Below are 6,214 nucleotides of genomic sequence, written 5' to 3'. Positions count from 1 at the left end.
TTATTGGTGATCCTATGCATGGGGTAAAAACCCATTCTTCACTTAGAGATGTAGTTAATCATTGTGCTTTTGTATCTCATCTTGAACCTAAAACTTTTGAAGAAGCTGAAAATGATCATAATGGATTAATGCAATGCAAGAGGAACTTAATCAATTTGAAAGAAATAATGTTTGGACCTTAGTATAAGACCTAAAATTATTCAATAATTGGCACAAAATGGGTCTTTAGAAACAAATTAGATGAGCATGGAAATGTAATTAGAAATAAAGCAAGACTGGTTGCTAAGGGATATAATCAAGAAGAAGGAATTGATTTTGATGAAACCTTTGCACCTGTTGCTAGATTAGAAGCTATTAGACTTCTACTTGCATATGTTTGCTTTATGAAATTCAAATTATTTCAAATGGATGTTAAAAGTATATTTTTAAATGGATATATTGCTGAAGAAGTATATGTAGAACAACCTCCTGGATTTGAAAATCATGCTTTTTCTAATCATGTCTTTAGATTAAATAAAGTTTTATATGGATTAAAACAAGCACCTAGAGCATGGTATGATAGGCTAAGCAAATTTCTACTAAAAAATGGTTTTTCAAGAGGTAATGTAGATACAACCCTCTTTATTAAAAGAAATCAAAATGATATGCTAGTTATACAAATTTATGTTGATGACATAATTTTTGGGTCTACTAATGAATCCCTTTGTCAAGACTTTGCTAAGCTTATGCAAGGGGAGTTCGAGATGAGCATGATGGGAGAACTGACCTTCTTCCTCGGACTCCAAATCAAACAATCATAAGAGGGAATCTCCATCACCCAAAGCAAGTACACCAAGGAACTACTCAAAAGATTTGGAATAGAGAACTGCAAACCAATTGGCACACCAATGAGTCCCTCATGTAAGCTTGACAAGGATGATGAAGGTAAAAGTGTAGACTTAAAATACTATAGAGGTATGATTGGCTCATTATTATATTTAACTGCAAGTAGGCCTGATATCATGTTTAGTATTTGTTTATGTGCTAGATATCAATCTAATCCTAAAGAATCTCATTTGAATGCTGTTAAAAGAATCCTTAGATACTTAAATGGTACTCAAACTCTAGGGTTATGGTACTCTAAGGACTCACAAATTGAATTATTAGGATATTCAGATGCTGATTTTGCTGGATGTAAATTAGATAGAAAAAGCACAAGTGGAACTTGCCAATTTCTTGGAGTTAACCTAATCTCATGGTTTAGCAAGAAAAAAATTCGGTGGCACTGTCTACGGCTGAGGCCGAATACATTGCAGTCGGAAGTTGTTGTGCTCAAATCTTGTGGATTAAGCAACAACTCGAAGACTTTGGAATCAATCTTAATGAAACACCAATAAGATGTGACAACACAAGTGCCATAAATCTATCTAAAAATCCAATTCAACACTCAAGATCCAAACATATTGAAATAAGACATCACTTTATAAGAGAACATGTTCAAAACAAAAATATAATTCTTGAATATGTTTGCACTGAAAATCAATTAGCTGATATCTTTACAAAGGCCCTTAGTGAGGATAAATTCTGTGAAATTAGGAGAAATCTAGGAATTCTAGATCCATATGCCTAAATTTTTCTCAATTTCCAAGAATTGATGTCAAAAATTCTTAGAGCTCAATTTTCAACATCTATCCTGGTTCCAAAAGCTCAAGTTTATCATTCTAAAAACTTATCTTTGAGCAAAACTCCTCCCAAAATTTCAAATTTTTCTGGAATTTATTCATATTTTTTCTGAATTTTTGAACTTCATGAGTCGACCCCCATGAGTCGACTCAATGGCAAACTTGTTATTTCCTCAAACTTCCCACGGGCTCATTGTTTTTATATGGGTTGCTGTTCGTGAGCCGACCCATCCGGTCATCTTCTTCCCTCCAAAAGCCATCCTCTCTAATTCCTTTTGCTCCAAATCCAAGGAACTAGTTCGAGGCACTTCTCCCTCCTCCTCTCCACCAAAAATCGCCACCTTGGAAAGGGATTTTTTGTGCTTTCTCCCATTATTTGGCACGGTTGGAGCGTGCCCTAGCACTCCACCGTTCTTCCCAAATCCACCTCTTTTCTCCACCAAAATCCCTCTTCACTCTCTTGTGATTCCTCCTCCACTCATTCACTTGTTCCTCCAAGTCTCCTTGCCTGCTACTGTAGTGAATATGGCTCCGAAGATGAAGCTTCCCCAAAGAAGAAAATCAGTCCGTGAGCCTGAAGAAAATGTCCGAAAGAAAAGGCAAGCTGCTCAGTCTTCCACTGCTCCCACTCCAGCTTCAGTATCTGCTCAAGATCCCCCTCAATCCTCCCTAAGCCCCAGTAAGAATCCTCTATCTGATAGAAAAGTTGAAACCAGGAAGAATATAGATTTTCTGTTCTTTGAAAAAGAGGGTTTTACATTTGCAATTAAGATTAAAAACCAAGGATGGGGTTTCTACTGCTCCCTTAAGGAAGTCACCTATGTTGACCTAGTTAGAGAATTCTACCAGAATCTACATTATGGAAATGGGTCAGTGACTTCAACAGTCAAGGGTATTGATATTTGTTTGGATCCTAGTATATTGGGAGAAATACTTCATTTGCCTAGTGAGGGTTACTCTTATATGGAACTCCCAGTAAAAGAAGAGGGGATCAGAGTTATTCTAGGAGAAACTTATTCAGGGAGTTTAAATAAATTGGAAGCAAAGATTTTGTCCATTGAGATGAGGATCCTGCATCAGATGGTAACGAAGCTCTTCTTTCCTAAAAGTGGTAGGCATGATTTACTTTCCAGCAGAGATATATGTATCATGTTTCATGTCATCACTCAGACCCCCCTGAACCTTCCTGCACTTATGATAGAGGCCATGAGAGAGACTTTGAACAGATCCAAGGCACACTTGCCTTTTGGTATGGCCCTTACTCGAGTATTTAGGAGGTTTGGAGTTAGCTGTGAGGGGGAGGCATCTACTAAGCTCTCTCATGTGGACACTTTCAACCAACACAGCCTGCACCGAATGGGATTTACAAAGACTGATGGTGGTTGGATCAAGAGATCTGAGGAGAGAGCTGAGGAGAGAGCTGGGGAAAGAGCTGAAGATAGAGTTGAAGACAGAACTGAAGGCAGAGCAGAAGAAGAAGGTCCATCATCTCCTGTCCATGACTTCAGGACAGCATCACCAAATATCCAGTTCATTCCTGATACAGAGGCTGGCCCTTCAGAGTTTACTAGGATGCCCACACCAGTGTATCAGCCAGAGAGCAGAGCACCTCAATCAGAGTTCAGACTGGCTGACGATCAGATCGAGCAGATATCATAGCGTGTGGCTTCTTTGCTATCTAGTCAGTGGAGCAGTACTACTTTTGCACCAGGAGCCACTTCTTCTGATCAGACCATGACTCCCCACATATCCACTGTGTTTCAGATGATATCAGATCAGTCCATCCGGATTCAGCAGCTTGAGGACACTGTCTGGAGACTGACTGGAAGAGTTCTTGACTTGCAGGGGCAAGTCCTTGCTTTGGCCCATCCTCAGCCACAGGAGTCCACTATTGAGGTCACAGACCTCACTGCAGAGGCTGGCAGGCTCAGAGGAGCACTGGAGGATGGATATGAGTTACTGAGGAGAGAGATCCGAGGATCGAGTGAGCATGCATCCACTCAGTTCACTACTCTACTTCAATCTATTTTCAGAGCACTGAACGTACTTGATTCCATCAGACTCACCCTTTCTGTTCAGTCCTTAGCCTCTCAGCGTACTCAGCCTCCCAGTTCTTCTCACTCTCCTGCTCGTGCCAGAGGCAGACGGGGTAGAGGACGCATTTCTGATCGAGATCCATCAGCTTCTCATACCATATCTGATGACTCCGATCCATGACTTGTCTTGATCATTACTAGATCCTAGGTGTTAGTGTCTTGTTTTAGGATCTGTATTTTGGGGCCATGTATTGACAATTAGCTGGTTGACTATTATGAACTATATAATGAAACAATTATGGTTTTATGGTATCATCTTTTACTTATATTTCTACCTTTTGTAATGATGTCGATCATATTTTGGTTATATATATTCTCCTTGTTGAAATATTGTCTTCTCTTTGTTGTTGTTTGCTGTTAATAATTGCTGTATTAAGGGGGAGCAAACATCTGTGATAAACTCTAAAGGAAAAAAAAATTAAAAAAATTTTTTAAAAAAAAAGAGGAGTTAACCATGTTTGATGATGTCAAAAAGGGAGAGAAATTAAAGAAAAAGTAAAATTAAAGAAAAACCATAAATTATGAGCATTTAAAAAAAAAGCAACCCATCAAAAGCAAAACTACAAATTATGAAAAATTAATGAATAACAATATCAAAAGTACAATACAATGCGAATAAGTAACTTTTAAATTATTTCTTTACATATGCTCTGATTTGCTTTAAAAATTTAAATATGCTCTGATTTACTTCAAAATTCTAACTTGCTCTGATACATCTTTTGAAATTTTATTTACCTTGATACATCTTAAGAAATTTAACTTACTCTGATACATCTTAATTTTTTTTAACTTGCTCTGATACACTTGCTCTGATACATTGTAAAATTTTTTTTGATAACATTGTAAAATTATTTTTCTTGCTCCGATACATTGCAAAATTTTTTTTTTCTCTTGCTCTGATACATCTTAAATTCAAAATGATCTAATACACTTTCCAAATCAACTCTTAAACATGCTTTGGCACACATAATTATTTTTTGTATCAAAAGCAATTAAAGCACATAAGTATTTTTTTTGCTCTGATGCTAAAACTAAAATCAAATGAGAATGAACAAATTTTCAAAATACAGCTTGCTCTGATAACAAAAACAAGTTTTCTGTTCTATCACCAAAATCACATAATCCAATGAGCATATCTTCAAATCTTTAAGCAAATGGGCGAACTATTCTTGCATATGACCATTTATATCAAATGCCAAAAGAATAATACTCTTTTCAAGCATATAAATCTATAATGCATTCACATAAATATTTTTGTTCAAGTGTTTTGTCATCATAAAAAAGGGAGAGATTGTTACTCCTAGATTGATTTTGATGATTACAAAGCAGATTGAAGGGATACAAATATTTTTATTTGAAAAAGTCTTTATGCTCTTCAGGGGCAAAATTGTAATTTTACTAAAACCCTGATTTGATAGTATCATTTGGTAGAACTAATGATTTGTAATCTATTGGTGAAAATTTTATTATTTTTGGACTTATATTTTTGAAGTTATGAATGTTTGAAGTGTATGAGTCGACTCATGAGTCAACTCATGGCACAATGAGCTGATTGGCATGCAAAAATTTCCTTGGCACGCTGGATTTTTGGCTTGGCACGACCTGTGAGTCGACTCATGAGTCGACCCACAAGGCATGAGTCGACTCATGAGTCGACCTCTGCTGATTTGGGCCAAAAAAATCCAGGAACCACAGTTCTGGCTGTTGCAACAGAAGTCGACTCATGAGTCGACTCCTGAAGCATGAGTCGACTCATGAGTCGACCCCTACGACGGAAATTGTCCACAACGGCTAGTTTTTTGCCCGTTTTAATTGCCTTTTATGCTCCCTTAAAATGCTCTAACGGCTTTTTTTCTGCCTAAAATGTTTTTCCTTGTTTCTTAAGGCTATAAAAGGTTTCAAAAGGTGAAAGAAAAAGGAGATCAACGAAATACACGAGAGAAAAAGAAAGGGGATCCACAATCTATACGAGAGAGACAAGGAATCTACAATATACACGAGAGATTGTGAAAGAGAAAAGCAAGAGCGTTCAAAAGGGTATTCAAGAGCATTCAAAGAGAGGGTTTTTCAAGCCATTTTTTCAACCTTGATCAAGAGCTCTTTCAAAGCCTTCAAGAAGTCTTCAATCAAAGTTCACTTTCTCCTCAAGTGTTCTTTCAACTCTTCATCCACCTTGAGAAAATCCAAAAAGGAGATTCTTCATTTGAGTAAAGTGTTTTTATTGTTATATTCGCTCATTTAAGGAGCTATTCCTGTACTTATTTGTACTCTAAACTGTCTTACTCTTTGTAAGTAATTGTTCTTATTTTTGGAGGGTTTCCAAAACAAGGGAAGGTTGATCCGAACCTGAAATTGAAGTATTTTGGGTTGGCTTGTACCCGAGAAACAAGTGGACTAGCTTGGGATAGCTAGTGTCAGAGTTTCCGACGTTTGTATTCAGGTTGAATACAAGTATAG

This window comes from Elaeis guineensis, chromosome 4 (assembly GCF_000442705.2).
Source record: "Elaeis guineensis isolate ETL-2024a chromosome 4, EG11, whole genome shotgun sequence".
In the NCBI taxonomy this organism is placed as follows: Eukaryota; Viridiplantae; Streptophyta; class Magnoliopsida; order Arecales; family Arecaceae; genus Elaeis; species Elaeis guineensis.
Note: the sequence above shows the minus strand (reverse complement) of the source record.